At 38.3% G+C, this 27,242-nt stretch overlaps 1 protein-coding gene and 1 long non-coding RNA gene across 4 annotated transcripts in view; one reads left to right on the top strand and one right to left on the bottom strand.

Moving 5' to 3' along the window:
- Nucleotides 1-27,242, bottom strand: part of TENM2 (teneurin transmembrane protein 2) — a 998,748-nt gene that overhangs the window by 622,667 nt on the left and 348,839 nt on the right. The window lies entirely within an intron of this gene.
- On the top strand, nt 8,553-15,857 carry LOC105552252. Its single transcript, XR_001007978.1, has 2 exons — nt 8,553-8,985; nt 15,150-15,857. It is a non-coding gene; the product is annotated as an uncharacterized LOC105552252 (long non-coding RNA).

Here is a 27,242-nt window from a genome sequence, read left to right as displayed (position 1 = left end):
TTTATTTATTTATTTATTTATCTATTTTTGGGACAAGGTTTCACTCCCGTCACTCAGGCTGAAGTTCAGTGGGGGATCTCGGCTCACTGCAACCTCTACCTCCTGGGTTCAAGCGATTTTCCGGCCTCAGCCTTACAAGTAGCTGGGACTACAGGGGTGCACCACCACACCCAGCTAAGTTTTGTATTTTTATAGAGATGAGGTTTCACCGTGTTGCCCAGGCTGGTTTAGAACTCCTGATCTCAAACGATCTACCCGCCTTGGCCTCCCAAAGTTCTGGGATTACAGTTTTGAGCCACTGCGCATATATTAAGGCTTTACTATCAGAAATTTCCACATCATTTTCATTCAGGGTCTCTCAGAATGGTTTTAGGAATCATCTAAAAGCAAAAATGAAAATGCAACCTCATGCTGCACTGGTATCTGTTTATTCCTAAGTAGACAGGGAATGTCCCAGGAATCTGCTTTTCCATTACAGCATATGAATGATGCAGGAAGTTATATTAAATGCAAACAGGGAGTGACCCAAGAAGTAATAGCATTTAACATTTGTGGAACGTTTCTAAAAAATATTAAACTCCATAATCATTAGTTCACGAAACCTCATAACACCCTCACAGGAGTCATAAGCAGTATAAATCAGACAACAAACCTTGATATCACAAGGTAAGTCTCTGTTAAACAAGGATTTGATCATTTACACAAGAGCTAGATTTCTGTTTTTTCATAAGGGGACTCTTGGTGGAGCTGAGAAAGATTTTCTTCAATGACCTTGAACTCTCATCCTTAAATAAATAAAGCAGCCCCAGGAAAGAGGGAAGAGTATACACATTCAGCTCACTTAGAGGAAGCAACTTGGGGAGTGCAGGAGATTTTCAAAGGTGAGAACACCAGATTATATTTTCTTTGTTGGGGACTTTGTTATGAGAATTGCACCATCAAAGGGCCAATGAAAGACTTTCTCCTGAGATGAAAGATCAGTATCTTATTTGATTTGCAGGCAAGAAATAAACTTCAAAATGAAGAGTTCTTTACTGTGCTTTCCTTGATTAGATGCCTCTTCTAGTTTAGGAGGCTGCTGGCCATATCTTAAGTTCTCAGACAGAGAAACTGAGATATGTAGAGGTTTCATGTGAATTCCCTGGCCCTCACGACCCATGCCATTCAATAGGAGGTGGCACATCTGCCATATTCCCATTATACCCAGGCATGTGGGAAATCAACAGCAAGAAGCCCTCTTATCAGTGAGATAAACAGCTGCCTAAAGAACAAGAGTGGATATTAGTGAGACGATGGTCTCCTCTCCACTGCCCCTGGCAGATCCTGTTGTTTGTCTGCTCAGTAGACAGCAGTTGTTTCTCCAACCTCCCTTCTTCTTTCCTGGCCAAATCTCACTTTTGTTTATATTAACAGGTGCTCAGAGAAGCTGTGCCCCTCTCTTAGCCCAGAAGATGACCTGTGGTTTGTCTAAGTATCTAATAATTCCATGCACTTGGTTGATTGACTGATGGGTGGACTGATGACCTGGCTTTGTCTAATAAACATGAGAGAAATTTGAGTGATTCTTAGAATAATTTTAGTCCCTGATGAAAAAAGAGAGATGTTGGGGGTAGATCCGCCCCCGACTTGCCTTTCCTGGTTTGGATGTCATTGTGGCAGTGAGAGGTGCTTGAAGATGAAGCCTAATGTGACTTCAAGGGCAAATGTGGCCAACACCAATACAGAGATTCTGTAGTCCTCAAAAGCATTGTGAACTACTGAACCAAGCCAGAAAGTATCCACCTCCAGACCCAAGGGCCTTATTTTTAAGGCAGTTTTTGCTCAGTATTGAGCTATTTTTGCAACTGAAATCAGATGTAAGGATGTATCTCTCTCCTTCTCCACCAAAGACTGTTTTGCATTTACCAAAGACCTGTGTATTTTTAAAAGCTCATCATATTTGAGTGTCTTACAGTATTTACAGGGAGCTATAATGTATAAGGTAACTCATAGAGTTTGCCTAGGATTGTCCTAAATTATATTGCTGAGAAGTGCCATATCCCAGAAACCCCTTTCGGTCTCAGGCAAACCTGGATAGCACGTTAAATGTGTTAAAAAATCCAACACAGGAAATTTATTCTCCCCCAAATTAAGGAATTATTCAGATAATTCAATATGCTTTCCCCCTCAAACACTGGGCATATCAAGTGCAAATAGCATTTGGACTGAATTTATATAATGTCTTTAGTAGGCCACTTTGCTTTCCAGATACAGAAGAATGAATATTTCAGACCATCTGTGAAAAGAAAACTAGAATAGGCTTACATTAGGATTACTATTATGAAAAGCTAGTAATATATGAAGAGTACACGTAAATATGCCAGGCCCTCTAAAATAATACTTTAAAAATAAAGTAGGAGGAACATTTCTAAGGAATGCAGTATGACTTTGGCGGGCTCACTCACTGTCCTTGAGTGATCTCATCCAAATCTCAAATAATTCTAAAAATATTAATATTTAATATTAGTAATTTTGAATTTTTAACTTAGCACATGTAATAATGTAATGTTTTTATTCAATACCATAATTAATGTTTGTTTCCATTCTGCAGATGAAGAAACTGAGGCTTGGAGAGCTTAAGTAAACTGGGAAGGTTACTCATATGGTAAGTTTTTGAAAAAAGATTCCCTACTTTTGCCAGTAAACATGCGTGGATTTCGTTTGGGGTTGAAACTGTCACAGAACACATCAACACTTATGTGAACTGAGTTAGAACATCCTAAATGCTCATTACCATTTCTTAGAAGTTTCACTTCAGTTCCTTTCAACCTGCAGATTTAAGCACAAGTCCCTGGGGAAAAATGTTAAGTGTGTGCCTGGGAAGGTCCCTGCTGGCACAGTCTCCAGTCGGTACAAGTCACCCTCAGGGACCTGCCCATTGACAGAGTCCCTGCACCCAGCAAGACGAAAGTGCAATTAAAGGCAAATGCCACATCTTGCATCTCTGCTGATGGGAACCGCCTGTTTTACACAAATACCTCTGCCTCTGGTCCAGTAGAAAACCACATAAGGCATTTCAAGTAGTGGAATCAGAGGTTACTGAAGCGGAAGTTATCAGCTAGACCCTGTCCTGTATTATCTGCTTGCAGGAGAGGAATGGGAATGATGTTGGCGATTTTTGATCTGATTGTATTTAGAAGATAATGTCAATGAAAATTGAGTGTTGTTACTAGTGCAAAGTAAATGTCGGGGCAGACTGGGACATTTAAGAAAGAGTGGAGAGGCCACTTTTCAGGGGAAAAAAACCATTCAATTTTATTAACATTATAGCTATTACATGCCACATTATTTTTGTTTTGTTTTTTGGCAAAAATAAAATAATTGAGGAAACCCAGCAACCAAATATCAGAGTCAATTTATGTAACGGTAAAATCCAGAATGGAACCGCAAGTGACCTTATTTACTTGGTTAGTTTATATCTCTCTTTTTCAATATTAAGCACTCCCACAATGGCACATCCAAAGATATTTTAACAATTGTTTGCTGAAAAGTTGGTGATTTGTTTAGTACATACTGGAATCCAAAAAATTGAAAATTCTTTCACAGTATAAGAATTCATTTTTTTTGCCCTCTTATATCCTCTTCTGCCCTTGACCTCCAGATGTTTTAAAACATATGAAATGGGATCACAGGCACTTTTTTGGTGAGGTCTGTGACCAGGAAGAAGATATCCATCTACTGACACTAATGACAATATCACTAATGGTAATATTGAGAATACTTTCATTTGTTTACTGTATGCCAAGCCTTGTGCTAAGTAATTTTATATGCATTGTTGTGTTCATTTTTCCCAGTAACCTTATGATAACCCTACAATCACTGCCCTTGTCCAGGAGAAGAAACAGAGATTCAGAAGAGTAAAAGATTCTGCCCAAGGTCATACAGTTAGGACACGGGGATAAAGCCTGTATTGAACATAGGCTGTTTGACTTCAGAGCTCGGTATCACTCTACTATATTCCCTCCACTTGCAGAGTCTACTTATCCAACAAGATTTATGATACTTGAAATCATATTTTAAAAGGACTTCAGGGTTATTTAGCCCATGTCCTGACTAGGATAAGATCAATTCCTTATAAAGCAGTGCCTTAAGGTTGTACAAACCAAAAATATAATGAGAGTTCAAGAAAGCTTTAGAGAAATTCTTGGATGATAGATCTTTCCCAGTTAGGGATGCCCCCTTTGAGGACAATATCACGAAGGGCAACTATCATCATGTCACACCAATGTCCCTTGGTACTACTATAAAAGACAAAATACTGAATAGTGGGGGCTATAAGTCTTAGCTCATATGACTTTTTTATGTTCTTATGATTCTTAAAATATATCTAAGTAACCTATTTCTATAATTCATCAAACTTAGCCATGAGGAATCACTGAATCTGGCTGTTACTTGTCTAACTGGAGGCAAAGGTGAAGCCATTCTTATTAGAAGAAGGTGATGCTATTTTTGTAGCTTGTTTTGTTGGAGGAGAAAACAACTGGACGATGAGATGATCTGGGCCCTGTTTTCATGTCTGCTTTGGAGAAGCTGAGTGTGACTCCCAGCAAGTCGAACTCTGAGCCTCACTTTTCTCATTAACAAAATGAAAAATTGAAAGCTGGGCATTTCCCCTCAGGGAAAGAATGTACTGAAAAAAAATTTTGACAGTCAACAAAGACCTAGGTAAGGGGATTTTGTTTATCTAATGCTGAATTCTAGAAGGAGAAAACATCTCTTCTGAAAAATACATACCCTTAGGCAAAGAGGCTTTGAAATTTACATAACCAGCATATTTCAGGAAACCCCAAGACAAGAAATCAAAGTGGTCTTGACTCAAATGTACTTTACAGAGTCTGGCAGAGGTCAACATAAATTTCTCTACAAGGATGGAATGCACCCTCAACTCAGGCCTCACAAAATATCCACAGATCAATTCCAGATAACATAACTTCACTCTCCGCTCAAATTGCAAAACAAACAAGGAAACAGGTGTTCATGAGTAGTATTCAGCGGAAACAACAGAAAGTATCATTACATAGTGAAATTATGAAATTCAGCCTATAACATAACTATATTTAAATATTTTTAAAATAATTTTCAAAATGAGCAAGGGGCAAGACATTCTCAAGGAAAACCAGTCCGATTATAAAATGAACTTCTAGAAATGATACGTTCTAAATGGAAATTCAAGTGAAAAAATAAAATCATGAAATAGAAAAAGTCAACGTATATATGTTCACTAACTGATTAGAATTGAAAGATATAATTTATCCATAATACTGAAGACAGATGCACAGAGATTAAAATATGAAAGAATAAGAGACAAAATGGAATAGAAAATGAAAACGTCTTGTGCAAGTTCAATTAATATTCTAGATAACAAAGAATGTATAGAAGATGGGACAGTAATGTTGCTAGGACTTTTTGAAAAACCTGAATCCTCAGATTTAAAAACCGCAAAAAATCCTAGATATAATAAGAAATAAGAAATAAGAAATACAAATCTAGTCACAGTGGAGTAAAGCTGCGTAACATTGAAGACAATGAGAATCTTAGTACCAAGCAGAAATTTAAAACTCAGATTGCCTACAGAGAAAAAGAGTTTATTGTCAACAGATAGCAATAAAAATTGAAGACACTCTTTTCAATCTCTAAAACACTGAGGAAAAATAAATAGCAACCTAGAATTGTATAACTGGCTAACTATTATGCAATAATGAATCATAAGTATTTTTTAGACAAACACAAAAATGAGAGTATGTCACCAATAAATCCTAACTAAAAGAGCTCTTGGTGTCGTGGTCCTTACCCAGATTCTAATTTAGATGGTCTGAGGAGGAGCCCAGGCATTCTCTCTCTCTTTCTCTCCTTCCCCCCATCTCCACTCTCTCTGTCTGTCTATCTCTAAAATTGTATGTCCTGGCACTTAGTTTTTAAGCCACCTAGGAGATGACCATGAGCAGACCGCATTGAAAGATATAATTTATCCATAATATTGAAGACAGAGACACAGAGCTTAAAATACGAGACAATCAGAGACAAAATGGAATAGAAAAGAAAACATCTTGTGTAAGTCCACTGTTGTACAACGGGCTTCTCAGACTTGACTGTGTCTACTGATCACCTGGGAATCTTGTTGAAGTATGGACTCTGACTTAATGGGCCTCAGGTTCTGCATTTCTGATAAGCTCTCAGGTGATGCTGATGGTGTTGGTCCACAGACCACACTTTGAGTAGCAAACTCTCAAAGGAACAGTTCAGAAAGGTAAAAATTTATCCCAGGGAAAAGACTGACATTCAAATAACAATGGTGAACAAAACATTTGTTAAATGTGGGTAAATAAAAACAAATATTAACTGTATCAAATGATAATAAGTTTCATTTTCATGGGAAACAAGTAAAATGAGAGGAAATGAGAGGAGATGATGGGTTAAGCTCTTCCAAGTTTTCATATTATTCAGATGAAACACAGAAGCATGATTTATCAAAGTGGATGCCTTGGTGTAGATCAAGAGTTTTACAAATGTTTGGGGTGAATAACTAATAAAGCTTAAAGAATCCCCACGATCTAGTGACCATAAAATCTATTAAGCAAACTAGGCCACTTTTGAGAGTAAAAGGGGGTGTCAATAGTAATTAAAATGAACAACACACATAAACCAAGATCATGCCAGGCAAATGAGGACAAGGGGTCAGTTCCTCTAAAAAGCTGTGAGGTGAGGCTGAATGAGCAGATCTGTGAGTCTCTCTCCACCCCAACTCCCCATATCCAACCTAGCAAGAAATTCCTCTTTTTGTTTACCTTGTACCTCATGGTTCTATGTTGATGCTCACTCAAAAAAATAAATATAATGGGCACCTGTTGATTTTGTCTGCCAAACATCAACTTCTTTGGGTGGTTTCACTTTGATTTCCTTTGCGGAAAAGCACACCACCTCACTCTCTATCCTTTATCATCAGTCTCTGCCTACTCCAGAAACAGAAACATCTTCCAAACCTGGCCAATCGGGCTGTTCTATTCCCGTGACCACAATGATTGGTTACAGCATAAGCGTAAGACCAGGGCAGCCCAAGGAGAGTCAATCCTGAGGATAACTAAGAAGGTGAATGCTTTTTCTATTGGATTTCTAGTTGTAAGGATTATGCAAGCCTGCAGCTTCTGGGAACCAGCGAGTAGACAGCCTGTTTGAGATCCATCTAAACCAGAGGGAGAGAGACAAACATGCCTAAGCTATCGGTGACATGGTTTGCACCATTGACTCTAGGCAAGCCTGAAGCTAATTATACCTCTGCACTCGGAGGTGAAGTGAAACAATATCTTCTAAATCACTTCTTAGTATTTATTTATTAATTCTTATTTCTGTTGTCCTTATTTACTTAAGTCAGTTTGAACTGGGTTTAGACCAGCCAATGAAAGGAATAATTAATAAGATGTATAGTTTGTGAAAACCACTTGACCAAATTAACTTGGCAATCCCTTTCAGCTCCAGGGACATCACTCATGTGGCACCAGCTACGTAAGAATGAGAATTAGAATTACTGTTTTCCAGGTGCTAATATTCAAATCTATGGCTTGAAACTGCTGTGAACTTTTCAATGCTTTCTACTTCTTCTAAAAACAGATTTTTTAAACCCAGCTCACTCACTTTACAATTGGAAAAATGAGCTAGAATGAGAATGCTAAATTCACATCCTAAGATAGGAAGCTTATAAAATGTTGTATATGATCTGATTTTCAAAACATTTGAAGGGGCTGGTTTAGATAATAGAAATTCAGCTAAAGCAGGGGGCTGGAATTAATGCTTTCAAATTTATTTGCTTCTGATTCTAAAACTCGTAACTATAAGCTATTTAAATGCATCATTGTTAGTATTCCAGGGACAGTCACAACAATAAATAAATAAGGTACATGCTCAGCTCAAGGTGCCCTAATGGCATCTAAGGAAAAATGTCTACCATTTTGCATTTCTTCTGAATGCTTGACTTAAAATTCTAAGAGTCTATGCACTGTGATACTTTTATTTCTCATATAATTTGTTATTTATATTAGCAACTAAGTTTTCCATATATTTTGAAAATAGAATAAAAATATGCTCTTAAAAAGCTGAGTCCCCAGCACCCAAAAGTTACTGGCACAGAGAAGTTCCTCAAATACTTGCTGAACAAAAAATGAATGAATAAATATGGCTGATACATATAATATGTTAAGGAATATAAAATATGCAATAAAGACAGGAGAATGTACTTTCCTCTAGCTACTAATGACTACTTAGGTCAGAACTTTGGAACATGCATTTCCAGAAATACAAGTGCCAGCGCAAGGTGTTAGATTTTAAAAAGTAGTAAGTTACTGTCAGCAAAAGTTTGAAAAAATAAAGCTATAGACTTTTTTTTTTCTCATGTCTTAGAGCCTTTAATATGTCAGTATACATTATCAATATCCAAGAAGGGAGAAAAAGGAAGCAGAGGTTTTTAGACATAATTATTCTAATTTGTTCACCACATTTAATTTTGGTGTAACATCTCTTTTTTCTTTTTTTCTTTTCTTGAGACGGAGTCTCACTCCGTTGCCCAGGCTGGAGTGCAGTGGTGCAATCTCAGCTCACTGCAAGCTTTGCCTCCCGGGTTCATGCCATTCTCCTGTCTCGTCCTCCTGAGTAGCTGGGACTACAGCCTGGCTATTTGTGTGTGTGTGTGTGTGTGTGTGTGTGTGTATTTTTAGTAGAGATGGGGTTTCACCGTGTTAACCAGGATGGTCTCACAATCTCCTGACCTCATGATCTGCCTGCCTTGGCCTCCCAAAGTTCTGGGATTACAGGCGTGAGCCACCACGCCTGGCCCAACGTCTCTCATTAAGGGTATTCTACAGCCCTCCCTTTAAGGAATGCTTCCAGGCTGTCACTGCCAGCATCCAGAAAAGGACCTGACTAATGCTTCCTTTGAGAAAAGCACTGTAAAGCATGGTAAAGTCAGAGAAAGTTTTGCTTATGAGTTCAGATACATCATATAATTAACTGTTGTCATTTAATTGTTAATTTTTACCTTATTTCAGGTGTATTTACAGAAATGAATGTGATGTTTCAAAAATGATTTAAATAAGTTCTAGGCACTCCTATGCAACTTAGTAACTTGGGAGGAAGAAGTAACATTATCTCATTCTTCTTCTGAAATTATTTATGGCAAACACATCATATGGGGAGGCAGATGTGCTTTTTGTATGGGTAGAGGAACCTTATACCCAGTCAGTAACTAGGAAGTACAATCAAACTCCACAAAAAGATTTTTTTTCCCTGTGATCCCAGCAAAATAGCTTAGAGGAGCAAAAAATATTACCCTGGATGTAGAACTGATCTGCATAAATTCATCAAAGGACCATGCTGTGGATGCACAGATTATTTGAAAGAGGAAACATATCAAGCATTGCTTTAAAGGAATGCCTGAAATAAAAAGAATAGTGTTTCAAAACTCATTGCAGTTCTACATTTCTTATGTATCAATAAAATGTGGATAAATGTATAAAGGAAAGTATTGAGTATTTCATTTGCTTCTTGTATTCAACCACATTTTCAGTTATTCCTTATTGATTTATGATTTTATGAAAGCCCCAGGGATATGTTTTCTTGCATATTTCTAGTTGACGATTGAAAGTGTATTTCATGTTTTGTAAAGGACATGTGGAAGGCTTCCTTGCAAAGCTTCACTCTCCTTTAAAGCAATACTTATAATAGGAGTTCAATACAACAACAAATAAGCATCATTTGTTTTCCTCTTTATCTTATCTTTGTTCCACAGGAATTTAAATGCAAATGTGAAATAGAATGAACACCAACAAATGCATCAACTGCTCCCGCAATATAATCATTGCAATCTATAAACCATAACAGGCTCTCTTGTGCTGGCTGCTTGCTGTCACAGTATTTTGTGGTTGGAAATACATTCTGTGGGTGTTATTTTGCAACAAAATTTGAATAGGAACACTCTGAGGAATCATCCCAGTGTTTATGTGAAAAGAGTGTAATGTTTGCCTGTGCATGTATGGAATGGCTTTATTCTTTATTTAACTTATTTTCACAAAACAATTAAGGGAAATGTATATTTAGCATCAATAATTAAAACCAGGGAACTCAAAGGGAGGGTTGATCTGCGCAGCCTTATCTAGCAGAGCTTTCTCTCCTTGCTACTATTCTTGCTACATGATCTTTCTTACAGTCTCCTGGAACAATCCATTCTGAATTTGAATACAAGTCATCCAAACATTAGTCCTTCTACCCTGAGAAATTACCCCATGGGCTATCCTAGGTTATTCAGTTACAATTTTTAACACCTTAGAAAGGGACCTAGGTGAACGGACTGGCTTCTAGACCAGTGGTTCTCAACTTTCTCAATTTTGGCATTGCTATGGTGTGGATATCCTCCAAAAGTCATGTGTCGAAACTTATTCTTCACTGTGATAGCATTAAGAGGTGGGGGCCTTTAGGAGGTGATTAAGTCATAAGGACAGAGCTGCCGTGAATGGGATTAAGACCTTGATAAAAGAGGCTTCACTACTTTGGGAGGCCAGGGCGGGCAGATCACCTGAGGTCATGAGTTCGAAACCAGCCTGACCAACATTATGAAAACCCATCTCTACTAAAAATACAAAATTAGCTGGGCATGGTGGCATATGCCTGTAATCCCAGCTATTTGGGAGGCTGAGGCAGGAGAATCACTTAAACCCAGGAGGCAGAGGTTGCAGTGACCTGAGAACGCACCACTGCACTCCAGCCTGGGTGAGGAGAGTGAAACTAGGTCTCAAAACAAACAAACAAACAAACAAACAAACAAACAAAGGCTCCACACAGCATTTGGCCTTTCTACCATCTGCCATGTGAGGTCACAGCAAGAAGGTCCTCATCAGACCTCAAATGCTGTTGCTCTGATATTGAACATCCCAGCCTCCAGAAGCGTGAGAAATAAATTTCTGTTCTTTATAAATAACTCAGTCTCAAGTATTCTGTTACAGCAGCACTAACAGACTAAGACAAGATGCAATAATACTTTCTTCAGCAACTTATTAAGCACAGACTTTCAGACTTCAAACCCAGAAGGTTAGGTTCAGTGCATCTGGAAGAGGACACAAACATCTGCATTTTTAATGTGCATTCTCGGTAATATAGATGCATGTGGCTCCATGCTCTGCTAGATCAGGGATTGGCAAACTGTGGCTGATGGGCCACATTTGGCCTACTATCTATTTTTCTAAGATCTGTTGAAACCCAGCAACCTCTATTTAAGATTAGCTATGTCTACTTTCACCCAAAGTATAGTCTATGTTTACTCTGCCCAGTGAGAGAGTTGAGTAGTTGTAAGAAGTTATAAGAGCCTGTACAGTTAGCAAAGGCTAAACTATTTACTATTCTTTACAGAAAATGTTGGCCCACCTCTGCTCTAAATGATATTCTATTAAGCTTTATGCTTCAATAGCCACTGTGAAGGACAGTATGGAGATTACTGAAAAAACTACAATTAAAACTACCATATGATCCAGCAATCCTACTACTGGGCATTTATCCAAAGGAAAGGAAACTAGTATATGGAAGAGACATTTGAACCCCCCATGCTTATTGCAGCACTGTTTGCAATAGCCAAGATAGGTGAATCAACATAGGTGTCCACCAACAGATGAATGGATAAAGAAAATGTGGTGCATATACACAATAGAGTAGTATTCAGCCTCAAAAAAGAATGAAATCCTGTCATTCACGGCAACATGGGTGGAACTGAAGGACATTATGTTGAGTGAAATAAGGCAGGAACAGAAAGTTAAGCATTGCATTCCATGTTCTCACTCATGTGAAAGGTAAAAAACAAAAGCAAACAAAAAAGTGATCTCATAGATGAAAAGTAGAATAGAGAATACTAGAGGCTGGGAAACGTAGGGGAAGAAGTGGATAGGGAGAATTTGTTAAAAGATGCAAAATAACAGCTATATAGGAAGAAATATGTTCTAGTGTTTTATACCACTGGCAGGAGGACTACAGTTAACAAAAATATAGTATATAGCTTCAAATAGCTAGAAGGAAGATTTTGAATATTTCCAATGCAAAAAAAAAAATGATAAATGTTTGACATGATAGATACGTGAATTGCTCTGATTTGATCACTATACATTACAAGTGTCAAAATATCACTATGTACCCTATAAATATGTATAATATTATGTGTTCATTAAAAACAAAGTTTTAAAAAGGCAAAAAAAAGCCTTTTGATATTAAAGAAAAGGGCTGTTGATATATAATGTAACCCAGTTAACTAAGATTTCTTTAATTTGGAATCTGTAACAGAGAAAATATAAAATGTGTTTTCCTTCATATAACTTGTTTTAAAAACCCTATATATTTAATAAGAATATAATAAAAATGAAAATAAGATAAAATTTAAAAAAGGTTTCATGCTTCAGACTTAAATTAATGTACCAAAATACTATGATGTTATAACAAGTAAATAATCTTCCCATGATATTTACTTCCCTATCCTGGCCTAGTAGCCCTTACTTGATATGATACCTGGGTCCCTCATAAACTTCATTCTTTTCTTCTTCCACCATGCCTTTGCTCACTGTGTCCCAGGCATACTGGCCTTCTTTCTGGTCCTCAAACATGCCACGATTATTATTTGCAGGTCCTCAGGGACCTGCAAACAGGCCATGTGTGCTTATGCTTTTATCTTTCTAAAGATTCAATGAGTATTTATGTAATATTCACATGTGCTCAGGAGACATGATAAGTCATTGGCATCCACTGGTTCTTCTATGGTTCTTCTCTACCATTATGGCCCATCCCTTACCTTTGCTGCCCTTCCAATGAAGAAAGAGCATTGAATATGGAGTGTGCAAATTCTGGGATTTTTGTACCTTGTTAGAGTGTTAAAAGATGGCATTTATTTAAAGAGATTCAAAGTTGCAGCACTTTGTGGCCTGAGTATTCCCACTAGCAAGCAATTCTGGCTTCCCCTATTTCTCTGTCTTTCAGGATTAGCTGTATAATATACAAGGCGCAGTGCAATATGAAACTGCAGGTCTTTTGTTAAAAAATTAACAGCTTCAAGAGAGTCAAGAGAGGACAGAAGGGTGTTAAACTAAGTGGGGGGTCCTTCTGAGCACAGACAACTGCATAGGTCACATATCCAAAAGGTGGCCCTGGCAGGGGAAAAGAGCTAGTTTAGAATAGTATTTTGTGTTTAAAACTTGTGTTTTAGACATTCTCCACATCTACTGGCAAAAACATTTCAACAAAACTCACAGTAAGATCAGTCCAATTTGTTTGCTGATAGATGACACCATGGGCTTTGATTAGCCAAATAGTCGAGTTAACATACAGCAAATATTATTTCCTACCAAATTCACCTACACATCTATGAATATTTTGGAAGCTTCATGCTTCCCAAATTTGAGCAAATGTGATGTGACTGATACAGCAAAGCGTCATGATAAAATGATTCTGTTCATGTTCAACACAAGTTGGCAATTGGCCCAGAATATGTGTAAATAGCACAGTTGAAGGCTTTCAGATCCTAACTGAACCAAAGTAATGGACATCTGCTGTTTGTGTATAGTGTTGACAGGACTTTCAATCAAGGTGGCCTGCTTTTCCTTGGTCAAGAGGTGGCCATATCATCATAACCAGGAATGAACCCACTGTCTTAGGATTTGGTCTTGACTAGAATAATGCAATGACAAAAATTTAGTAGAATCATATAAGGAAAAATTGTTGGTGTAGATTCATTTTATTTATGCCTTGAAGAGATTACTTCAACATATATTCCTGCTACCTACTTCACTGGAGCTGTCTTGCTTCCAGTCTGTTCTAGTGTTTTTCTTTTGAATCTGTTCATTGATTTGATTCTGATGTTTATTTGTAAAACCTTTTCTCTATTTGAAGTCAGTTTCTGTTGCTTACAACCAGTGAACCAACTCTATCACAAACACGATGTGGCTATCGATCGTCTGTAATCTTAAATAACTAACAAAATTGCTTATATAATGAAGACATAATGTTTATAACCTATTGCACTTATCGTGTAGGCTTCATTGCTTCGATTGTTTCTATAATTTATTTATTTAACACTTTTATTAATAATAGGTGCCAGCTTGGAAGCAACTTTACCACTGAGAATTCTACTGCAAAAGTAGCACATCTGTGCTGACAGGATAGCTCACTAGATTGACCTAGATAATGAGTTGTATAATTCAGGCTCCACAACAGACACTGAGCTAAGAAAATACAAGTAAATGAGTGAAAATGAAATTCACTACCCCATATTTCATGTTATGCATTGCTTAGCAGAGCTATTAGTTTGTCTTCTTGCTGGGAAATGGGATTTAGAGGTTTCTAGAGTCATACCATCAGCAAACCCTCCCTGCAATCACTGCATAATGCTAGATGACTTCAAAACGAAGTAAATGTAAAAAAAAAAAAAAAAAAGTGAATGAGATATGTCAGATGAGTATAATGGTAAAGAAAATACAATTCTGGATAATCTCCATCCCCACGCAAAATGTGAAATTCTTTCAAGTTCACCCAACACGTATTGAGTAGTTACTCCACTAGCAGGATCAGAAATAGATAAAGCAAGTGAGGTGCCCAGGGAGCAAACGATAAGGAGGCACTCACTCTCCAGACTGCTAAGCGCAGACTTGGTACCTGGAAGTGAGTGCTTCTTCATTGTGGACCCCTATGCACCTCACTTGTCTCACTTTTGTTTAGGCCCTATTTACTGGGCCAATGAAGGGCTTTAAAGAGAAATTTTTATCCATTCAAATCTGGTAGGAGGCAAGTTTACCAAGAACTCTAAAATAAGGTTGAACAGCATATATGGCATAACTGAGAGACACAAAATGGTAGAGAAAAACTGCATTGAACCGGCAGTACCCATAAAGGTAGTTTAAAAAAAAAAAAAAGTAAAAGTACTACTACTATTTGAAATTGGATGGCTGTATTTGTTTTCTCTCTTAGAAAACATGACTCAGACTGATGTAAGAAAACAAATTATTGACTTAGGTAACTAAAAATTCCAGAGGCACAGTGTGACTTGATTTGGAGGAGAGATGGTGTCAAGAATTTATTTCTTTTTCTCTATCTCCTTTTAGATTGGCTCCATTCTCCAGCAGACAAAGTGGATGTGGCAACCCCAGACCTTCCAACCTTTCAGCTGCAAGTTCAACAGGAATAAAGACTTCTTTCTAGTGGTTTCTTCCAAAGCCCTCAGATTAGTGGTTTGCCTAGCTTGTCACATGCCATCCCAGAACCAATCCCTACAACCAGAGAAATGTAGTGTATTGATTGCTTTAGCCCTAGGTCACATGACTTCACATGACCCACCCGTGGAAAAGGGCTCAATCCTCACTCAAACTACTTTGGCTGAAGGCTTGGAAGAGATGGAGCCAGGGAAAGTAGACACTGGGGAGGCAAAAATAAAGGTTCAATAAGTATGCCTTTACATATGGACCAGATATTGAATATTAAAAACCAGCACATTCTGAAAAGAAGAAATATAAGCAAAAGAAAAAAAAGTGGGAAATACGAGGTAGTATTTAGAATTAGTAAGCTATCCAACTAAGGTCAAGTGCAAGAATGTTTTAAGAGTTACTTAAATATATAGAGATAGTCAGGCACGGTAGCTGTGCCTGTAATCCCAGCTGCTTTGGAAGCCAAGGTAAGAGGAATGTCTTAAACCCGGGAGTTCAAGGCTGCAGTGAACTATGATTTCAAACCTGCACTCCAGCCTGTGAAACAGAGAAGACCCCATCTCTAAGAAAAAGAAAAATAAATAAATATATAAAATTACTTCCCTGTTACTCTATTTTCCATCACATTCTTTGCTTCCATTATTCCACTTAATACTTGTGTGTGAGTGTGTGTGTGTCTGTGTGTGTGTGTTTGGCCTCTCTTCCATTATGCAAAGTTTCATGTTTGTATTGTTCAGTGTATCACTAGGATGTTGTGCACTGTTGGTCCTCAATCATTTTTTTGTTGCAAAAATAAAGAGATGAATCAATAGAATAATATATGAAAAGCCGTAAGCTAGCCTAGAAAAGTAATCAGGGTCAGACTGCATTTGACTCTGAAAGTCAAGCCGAAGAGTTGAGACTTTATCACATAGCTAATGTTGGGAGCCTAGACATCAAATTACCGGAGTTGTACTCCAGAAAATTAGTCTTGTAGCTTTTTAACCTGTAATGAAACAGAAAGAGGGAGAAGTTAGATGACTCGTTGGAATATTATTTCACTATTTCAGGTCCAAAGGACCTGATGTGAGTGACAACCGTGGCAGTAGAAATGCAAAGGGAAGTACAAATAAAGGCATACATAGAAAGGATAGAAATTAAGGAAAGAGAGACATGGAGAGGAGTCAAATGGAATGAGACTGTGAGGCTGGTTACCTGGAATAACAGGAATACTACTAACAGGAGTCAGAAGCTATAGTTGCTTGGTGGTTTGGGGGAAGTCTAAGATGAATTCCAGCTTGGACATGCTGACCAGGAATTCAAGGGGGATGTGTTCCCCTCACTGTTGCAAATGCAAGATGGGACTGAGCACACATTTGGAGTTACAGATTTCTCCTCTTGAAGGCAGAAGAGGAGGAGGAGGAGACTGAAATTATAGAAGAGGATAAAAATAATAAAGAAGAAGAAAAAGCAAGGAATAAGTCCAAAATTATTGTTAAATGTGGTAATGAGATTGGATTTTATGTTAAATATAGTATAGTGAGAAACTATTGATAGTTTTTAAACAAAGGCATAATGTGATTTGATTTACATTTTTAAAAGATGACTTTGGATGCTATAGAGAAAGTACATTTAAGGTCAAGTAATTTCCAGTCCCAAAGATGAATCAATAATCCATGACTCCTCGCTCTTGGCATAGTCTAGTTTATCAAGGTCTTCTGTCTAGATCTTTACAACAAAAGAAAACCCTACCATTAATAACTGAAAGGAAGAGGATAAGACAGCAAAGGAAAGAGAAAAAGGTTGGTAAAATAAGATCATTAGTCCATGTCACAGCTGTGGAAATTAAGGCTAAGACAATTAAGTAGTCGGAGAGAAGTGGCAATGATGAAAACCAAATATGCCATCTACATTCTGTGCTCTTAACAACTGTGCTATACACTCTTCTGGTGGGCTCAGTATATCTTGTTCAAGAAGTTGGAGGGACCAGGATTTCTTGGGGTAATGCATATGATAGATAACAACTTGGAAGCTATGTGTGTTCAGGACAGAAAGAACCCCTTTGACCTATATTGGACCAAAGAGATTGGATAATTTGTCCAAGGTCACAAAAGCACTTAGAGTTAGATCTGGACACACAGACCAGGGCTCCTGAGTACCGCAGGGCAGAGTGATATTCCCATTCTACCGTGTAGCCTCTTTCCATGCTGGTACTTAACAGGATCTTAAGTTAACCATTAGACTTGGAAGTAAAAACTAAATTCTGGAGTCACAACTTCCACATATGTCTCAGATCACGTTACTTATTATGAAAGGTAATAGCATGCATGTGAGGAGAATCGGCACCAATATTGCACATTGACAAAAGAACATCCTCATTTTATAGGAAATCATGTCATCCTACTTGAAGTGTGGCTCAAGAAAAAAAAAATGAGATGGCTACTCCTCAGCAGCCTCCAAATAAGAAATACCTTGCACATGAATTTCCATTGTGCAGACCTAGAAAGTAACTTAAAGAGTAAGTCAAGAGTCAGACAAATATTTTTTCTGAGGTTGAGTATCACTTACCTTTAATCATCATATATTCAGCCTTACACTTTGTTCTTACAGTTTTTGCCTAGCCCTGACATATACACGAATGGCCAACTCAAATGAGGATATTGACGCACAATAGAAATTAGTGTGCAAGGTAGTTCTTATCTGGAGGCTGCTGAGAAGTATTCATCTAAGTGTTTTTCTTCAGCCACACTTCAAGTAGGATGACATGATTTCCCGTAAAATGAGGATGTCCTTTTGTCAATGTGCAATATTGGTTCCTGTTCGCCTCACATGCATGCTCTTTTGTACCTGTAGTAATAAGTAACATGATCCGAGACATATGTAGAAGTTGTGACTCCAGAATTTAGTTTTTACTTCGAAGTCTAATGGTTAGCTTTATCTTTCAACTTTTGTACTGAAATCAAGAAACAGACTGTTTACATGCATTGGTTTATACTGGCTTGCCTTCACAGATCAGAGGGTGTTGAACCATAGACTCAAGTTCTCTATAACAAGTCACAGAATACCCAGGTGATGGACTCATACAGCTCATACCAGATTTAGTTCTACTTGTATATTCACATTAAAAATATTCACCTTTTAATCTTCAGGGTCACCTCTGCTTCTCAAGTATTAGTTCAATGTTATTTTGCCTCCCAGTATCATCTGGTTTTATTTTCTGCAGTTGTTGTTACTTGTAGTTGTCTAAATACCCTTTGTGTTGCCAAAGAAATGGCTTCATTTTATTTGAGCAACGATTACAAATAAAATCAACTGTATCATAATGAGTCTTAAAGCCTTAGTTAGCACTCTTCTAACAACCTTTCAAAGGTAGATCAGCATTAAAGATGTATTATGGAGATCTCATAAAAGTTAAATATATTTCCTAAGAACCTTAGCTGAATTAGGGGCAAAGCCAGAAAAAAAGAATTATTACCTCTCCTTTAGCCTTTAGGCCATGTTATAAGAACCGACACCCCATCAAACAACTTCATAAATGTGAAGAACCTAATTAGAAAATTAATTCCCAATTATGCATAGAGAACAAAGTATGCTAAATGAGGAAGGGACCACAGCAGGGAAAGTCAAAGCAAAGTGGAAATTCTTTCAGTTGAGAAACCTGCTTCCTACAGAAGACTACAGATCTTGAGACCCAGGGAATGCAGCTTATTTTATGGAAAAAGACCCTGTGGCTTTATTTCTCTGGCCTTGGGAACTGACATTTTTACTTACAGAAGGTCAGGAAGTTCTAAAACTCTTAGATGTATAGGCTGTCTATCTTCCAAAGTGGAGGTGGGAATAGTGAAACGACCACAATAACCACCCTATCAATCACTCTTTTCAATAGGTAATTCCGGAGTCTCAATGTATGCATGCTTTATCTATATAGCTCAATTTCCATTTGAAAAACTAGAAAACGTACATGCATAAGAATGCATATTTTATCTTTGAAATACTGAGCAGTACTCTGTTGCCAGAGACTTTGATATGAATCTACTACTTATAGGAGGAGGACAAGGGATTCACATGTAAGAGGATCAAATATATTACATTTGCTTAGATACTTAATACATTGTTAGCACCCTCAAGGCACACAATGATGACAGTCTGAGTAACTAATGGACTCCTCAAAAACACATCCATATCACTCCTGTCTGTGTTTTCCAAGGGAACAGTCCCATTACACCACCGCTATAAATGGGTTTCATGTGCAATTAAAATGAAAATGCCATAATGGGCCATGACATGAGAAGAAAAGACAGTCTCAAAAGATTTTCGTGTGTGTGTGTGTTTTTTTTCTTTTTCTGAGCACTGAAAATTATCTCTTTGTCAGCCCTGTGGTTTGGTCACAGTGCAAGAGCCTTAGACTAGGGGAACGTGTTCATTATGAGAATTCCATTACTAGGCAAGGTGCCAGGTGTGTTGCCTTGTTTGGAAGAGAAAAGAGCGCTGAGTTCTCCAGCACCACCTGCCCATCAAACCCCTGAAGCATTTAGCAGCCTTTTAGGTCAAGTTGGGGGATGTTAACTTGCACCAGCAAAGGCAAGGCAGGAGATTTGACTTCTAACCCAAGAATTTAATATAGTGCCTTACACATCAAGGTTGTGTTGTAAGAGATGGTAGCACTATTCAGGTGTTGCTCAGAAAAAGTTCATGGTAGCGTTAATCCGGTGTTGCTCAGAAAAGAGAGGTGGTGGTTTCAAATTAAGACCTAAAGAGGGAATTATTAAGCTACATACTCTTTGTGGTGTGACAGATGTTTAACAGTCTCATCCTAAAAGTCGTCATTTTACTACCAATGAAACCACAGGGCTCTGAAGAGAAAAGAAGTCTGCTGCATCAGGATGGTACCATGGTAGAACAAGAGGATCAAAATCTGGGCTGCCGCTAGGGAGGGGCCACAGACCGAGCCCTTCTCATTTGCCTGAGATGCTTCAGAAAGTTGCCTGAAAGTTCCTCAGATCAAAGTACAGGCATTTTGAGAACAGAGCCTTCAAACTGTTTCCTAGTCCCTCAAACCAATTTTGACTAGTAATTAACTGATTCCCAACATCAAAAGGTGAGATATCCCAGGAGGAGTCAAGGGAGATCAAAGCCTGTGGTGAGGGGTCCGCCTGCACCCCTTCCACCCTCCGCCCTCTTTCTCAGACAGACATCCCTCCGACTGCAGCAAGAGAACAGTCGCATCGCTTCTCACTGGAGACCGACATCAAACAGACTTCCAAATAACTTGCTGGTGTTTCCAGGCCCTGTTAAGAGAAAATGAGGAAGGTACAGGTCCATGACCATATGGTCCAGATTTTCTAGGATGATCCAGGTTTCTAATATTCAGTCCTGTTGTCCCCATCACTGGAACAGATCCCCAAACAGGGTCACTGTAGTAAAGAAAAACTGAGCAGTGCCTGACATATAGTGAGCAAAAGATAATTCCCTTCTTTTGCATGTCAACGAATAGTAGAATTCCTAATTATTATATTTTTAAAAATATGTTTTTTGTGTGTATACTTTTGTAATATAAAAAGAAAAGGTATTACACACTGGCTTTGCATAATGATAAATACCCATGTGTATTTGTCTAAGCCTTTGTCTAAGCCAGGTGCTGGGCATAAGCCTGACAAAGCTGGTCAGTCTCTGTGCAGAATGGGTCATTTCCCATGATGCTCTTACTAAGGCATTTTAATATGACATTCAAAAACGCACTTGATTAGTTCGGCTCCCCATGTTTTCATCTATACCACTGCTTGGTTTCTGTGTCTTTCCACAAAAGTGAGGGCACATAGGGATGCTGATCCTAGCAAGTCCTGAGGACTGCTTTTTGGACAGAGAAAATCTGTACCCAAAGCTTTTACAGAGCTTGTGCTCCAGGCACTCTTTGAAACATAACTTCAGGGGGACTTGCAGTGAAACTGTGCCAAAACATTGAACGAAGGAGATAAGTGAGAGGGAAAGTCAAGACAAGGCTGAAGTTTCTAAACTGGGAAGGGTTCTGCCAGTGTCTTGAGCTCAGACTACCTAAAACTGAACCTACAAGCACCTCCTACAGATGGGGGTCAGACCATGGGGCACCTTCAGGGCAGTCGTGCATTATTAATTTCCCTGTTCCTTGAGAATGTTTGTCCTTGTGAAATAATTCAGTAAATGCTGAATGAACTCAGCACCTTCCCTTCACAACATCCTCCTTTTCCTTTTTTTTTTTTTTTTGAGACGGAGTCTCTCTCTGTCGCCAGGGCTGGAGTGCAATGGTGTGATGTCGGCTCACTGCAACCTCCTCCTCCCAGGTTCAAGTGATTCTCCTGCCTCAGCCTCCTGAGTAGCTGGGACTACAGGCACATGCCACCACCCTCGGCTAATTTTTGTATTTTTAGTAGAGACACTGTTTCACCATGTTGGTCAGGCTTCTCTCGAACTCCCGACCTCAGGTGATCCACCTGCCTCAGCCTTCCAAAGTTCTGGGATTTACAGGAGTGAGCCACCGCGCCCGGCCATCCTCCTTTTCTTATGGTCCTGCTTTGTCAGTAGAGTCATCTGTCTCAACAGTCTCAATGGGCTATTTTCTTGGATCTTTAACCCCACTGTGGATCCATCAACTCCACCAGCCTCTCCTCTGTCTGGTCGTTTCCAATGCTATTGTGCTAACTCCTATATTTATGTCTCTTCTGCCGTCTACTGTAATGTCTTAGGACTGGTTTCCTTATTCCAAACCACCTTACATAGCATTATCAGAGTCATTTAAGTCCCATCTTTGGTATCATCACGCCTCAACTCCTGGAACCCATGAAAGTTCCAAATTACCTACAAGAAATAAACAAGGTAGAGAAATTGTCCCACATCTCCAAATCCTATCCGTGTATTTAAGGGCCTTTCAATGGCTGCATTCTCTCCTTTCAACTGTGAACAACTGTTATCCTGCTTTAGAATTTGACCCAAACTTTCAGAAAAGATGGAATGAGCAATTGGCTTGAGTTGAATTATAGCTGCGTCCTTTTCATGAGCCATATGGCTTGCCGTAGTCCTTCCACAGCCACTTATATGTCTAACGCTGGGCTTGAATGTCTCTTACTTTTTAAACTGTACTACTGTACTTGTGCTGTTATTTTTCATATGATAAGATGAGGGGACATATGGAATTCTCTCTATGTCCCCAGGTTGCTATCACAGCCAGTCTGGTTCACGCATTGATATTACCTGCCTAGCTGAATTTGTGTATCTTGCCCCATAGCATTTGTCCAACCGAAGTGAAGCAGGATCGCCACCAAGAAAAAATTAGTCCCAACAACACCTTTTAGTACCAATTGTTTCATATTCTGAGGTTCAGCTTGGTTTCCTCAGAACTACCTCTTATATTTTTATATTTCTCCTTCCTTTTGGTATTTGAATGGAAATAACCGTATTTCCACAGTGTTTAATAACATCTTTCATAAATAAGCCAGTGCTTTAATAATGACCCATTTCACTGAAACCATCAGAAAATAATACCCAAGGATAATAACACAAACCTTTTGCAGAAAAGAATAGTTACAAAGTGAAACCCATTACCTGGAGTGATGCAGGAAAGGATTTTTGTTGTTTTTCATATATATAAGAAAACAACATATATATATATATACACACACGAAAATATATATATGCACATATGTGTGTGTGTGTGTATATATATGTTGTGTTGGAGCAAGAGACACAAATTCAGGTGTGTACTGGAGCTAGGCTGGTAATATAAAGTAAACCAAGCTGGCTCTGGCAGCAATCTGGGGACCCGGAGAGAATTCCATATTTCTTCTCATTTTATTATATTATATAGCACAAGTGTAGTGTAAAACGTAATAGACACTCAAGTCCAGCATTAGGCATATAATTAGGAGTGGAAGAACTATGTTGTAATATATGTATCATATATCCATATATATGTGTGTGTATATATATTTGCCTTTTGTTTTTCCTTTTACATATAGCTCCTTCAGAAATAACCTTTGTGAAAAGATAAAGATATCAAGGTTTAACTTTTTGACCTTTCCTTCTCCAAACTAACATTGATAACATACTGTGAAACTCTTATTTACTGGAGAACATCCACTGAAAGACTTATGAAAAAGCATCCTTTAAAAGTGCTGTTGTGTATTTCCCTTTAATCCTTCATGTTTACTGAAAAAAAAGGAAAAATCAATAGAAAGAAAAAATTCTCTGCTTTCTAAATTATATGTCCCTGACAAAGGGAAAGGAACACATAAGTGTTTCCTGTAAAGAACATGAAAGAAGCCTCTGAGATGCAGGGGGATTTTCTGGTTGATTTCCAAGCTGGATTTTACTGTTGCTTGCTATGAGTCCCTGTGGCAACTCCACACCTTTCCTCCTCCACCCTTCCTTTGCGTTCGAACGTTGCTTTTTCCTCACTTCTAGCACCTGTTTCCATCCCAACAAGCAATTTGCACTGATTCCTCCTTCACCCAGTCATGAGTCATTATGAGAGATTGGGAAATTGAAAATTTGATTGTGCTTAAGAAAAGACACCTGATGTAGAATGTGCTTCTCATCCTTTAGATTAATAGACTAAGTCCTAAGAGGTCACTTGACTTGTTAGTGTATAGTCATGCACCACATAATAATGCTTCAGTCAACTTCAGACCCCATGTATGACAGTAATCCCATGAAATTATAATACTATATTTTTACTGTACCTTTTCTGTGTTCAGATACACAAATACTTCCCATTGTGTTTCAGTTGCCTCCAGTATTCAGTACAATAACATGCTGTACAGGTAGGTAGCCTAGGCTATCCCATACAGCCTCGGTGTGTAGTAGGCTATACCACCTGGATGCATGTAAGAGCACTCGCGTATTCCCAGAATGATGAAATCGCCGAATGATGCATTTCTCAGAACATATTCTTGGTGTTGAAAGATGCATGACTGTATGTCATTGAGTACCAGCAGGAGTGAAAGGGACAGGTCTTGTGCCTGTCATTTTGAAAGACAGTTTAGTATGACTGTTAAGAACATGGGCTGTAAGATTACACAGAGCTAGAGTTAAGTCCTGGCTCTGACCCTCAGTTTTGTGATTTTGGATAAGTTAGTTGGCCTCTTTGAGCCTCAGTTTGTTCATCTGCCATATGGGAACAATGGTAGAAGCTACATCATGAGGTGTTTCTATTATTTCAGCCTCCTAATGTCTGTAGCAGAGTGCCTGATTCAAAATAGTAGCTACCATTTACTGAGTGCATGTGATCACCCTTACTATTATTGTTTTGTCATTACAAAATCTACCTACTGACCCCTTTTCAACACTCTGGAATTGCTTCAGTCTTAAAATCCACACTCTCTTTGGAAGAACTTCTCCCATCCCAGGGAAAGAAAGAAACATTTGCTTCACTTAGAGGAGAAATTGGGAAAAGAGAAAAAGGAACATGTTGTGTGAGAATAACAAGGGCCTCAGGTTGCAAAGTACACTTATGCTGCTTCAGGAATTTCATGTGAAACACCTTTTACCAAGCTTGTTTAATTTGTTTAGTTAATGAACTTTATAGGACTCATTTTTATTTAGCATGTGTACTGGAAGCTTTTTAAATGTAATTTCTGAGTCCACAGTGGCATTCTTTCCCTGAACATTTATGACATTCCACAACTCAACTTCCAAAGAAGCCCATTACGAAATTAAATGGATCCAGGTGGATAATTTGAGAGGGTAACTATATTGCATGCAGCAAAGACAATATGTAAATATTGCAGTAATCCTTCTGATACGATATTAGAATATGAAAAAAATGAAATCAGCAAAACTATGAGATACTGAATTTACTTCCAAATATTAAAAGTAATGAATCTTCTACTTATTTTCAGATTCCTGTGACTCATCTTAATACTATGATAATGTTTAACTCAATTGCATTAGTTAACACGTATTTGCATCATAGCACCCTCTAAACGAATGCCTAGAACTTTGTTTTTTAACCACAGTTGGCCAGAAATTGCTTCTATATTTCCACCATTTAGGGTTTGAATAACCTATTGTGAAATTATTATTTTTAAGTGATGTAGGGAAACCAACATTGACATGATGTTTTCTTCACAAGATGAACAAATAAATGAGAACGAAAGTATAATCAGGCAAGTCTTCATGTGCGATCCAGAGAACAAAACTTGACTCTGAATCTGGATCTTACTCTTCACTGGAAATGTGTTACCCTTCAGTTTTTATAGAGATATAAATAAATATTCATTTATTTATACCCTTTTTATTTTTAACAGAAGCAGTTGGAATATTATTCAGCAGTGGAAAAAAAAAACACGAACCACTGACGCAGGCTACATCATGTTTAAGCCACAAAAAAGATTATGCCAACTGAAAGAATCTAGACACAAGCGACCGCATATTGTATGATTCCACTGGTAGGAAATATCCAGAAACGGCAAATTTATAGAGACAGGAAACAGATTAGTCATTGCCTAGGGCTGGGTGTGGGAATGAAGATTAACTATAAATGGGCATGAAGGATCTTACTGGGGGGACAAAAATGTTCTAAAACTGATTTGTGGTTATGGCATTTCAGTAAAGTTACCAAAAATCATTGAATTGTACCCTCAGATGGACAAGTTTATGATATATAAAATATACCTCTATAAAACTGTTAAAAAGAAAACCCAGGAGCTGTAATTAATACATAGATGATTTAACAATAATTCCAGGGCAGGCTTTGAGAGAAGGTTTGAGAGAAGCTTTCTGCTGTGGTGTCATTACAAAGTCACATCCCCTTTGCAGTGAGGGGTGGGAACCTCCGCTGAGCACTGTGGCATTGCTGTGTCCTGTAATTTATGTGTAGGGGCAATTTCCAACACCCTCCTCCAAAGAAGACATGATCCCTGCACCGTTCCCCTTTCTCACATACTACATCCATACAAACATGCTAAGAGGAGCTGGGTATCTATGCAGAAACTTAGTGTGCACATACAAATGATATCAAGATTAGTCCTTAATTTCTTCTCTGAGTTCACTGAGTTAAGCCAAGCATTGCACTTCCTCCACTGAAGATTTCTGTATGTCCAATCCTTTTACAGTTCTACTACACTTATTCTTTCTCTCTTAAATCTTTTGATTTTAAGCTCGGCTATGATACTTGTGTTATACTTCACAAGAATGGTAAGAAACAATGGCTTCACATCATATAGGTAATAACGGCTCACAATAGATTCAGTTTAGTGCGCATGAGCGTGTGTGTATAAAAAACATATGTACATGTTTGTGTGTAGGAAGATGAGGAGCAGGAGTGAAAAGGAGTCCACTTGCGTGTCACATGTATCTTTGGAATAGCGACTTAAGTCTGTCTGTCAACTGTATTCTGTCATCTCAGCAGAAAAGGGCTCATTTTGTAAATACCATCTATGCTGACACTTAAGTTGCTATATGTTGAGATCATGTCTCTCTTCTCACATTCATTGTCTCCTTCTCATTCCCTGAATACCTGATATTTCAGAAAATGGAGAGTAAGCAAAGAGAAAAAGCCTTAAAGAGAACTATTTGCTGCTTTTTACTTAAAGGTGAATGAAAATGGGAAGCTACCAGTAAGTGAGTGTGTGTGTACACACACACACACACATATATATATTTTTTTTGAGACACAGTCTCACTCTGTCGCCAGGCTGGAGTGCAATGGCACAATCTTGGCTCACTACAACCTCCGCCTCCTGGGTTCAAGTGATTCTACCGCCTCAGCCTCCAGAGTAGCTGGGATTACAGGCGCACACCACCATTCCTGTCTAATTTTTGTATTTTTAGTAGAGAAGGGGTTTCACCATGCTGGTCAGGCTGGTCTCGAACTCCTGACCTCATGATTCGCCCACCTCGGCCTCCCAAAGTGCTAGGATTACAGGCATAAGCCACCGTGCCCTGCCATGAGTATTATTTTTGTGCCAGGCATGGTGGTATGTTAGTGAGTCCTTTAAATGCATTTTTATTTAGTCTTTGCAACAAGTTTCTGAAGCAGGTTTT

This window comes from Mandrillus leucophaeus, unplaced genomic scaffold (genome assembly GCF_000951045.1).
Source record: "Mandrillus leucophaeus isolate KB7577 unplaced genomic scaffold, Mleu.le_1.0 Scaffold115, whole genome shotgun sequence".
Classification (NCBI taxonomy): Eukaryota; Metazoa; Chordata; class Mammalia; order Primates; family Cercopithecidae; genus Mandrillus; species Mandrillus leucophaeus.
This window is presented reverse-complemented; position numbering and strand designations above follow the sequence as displayed.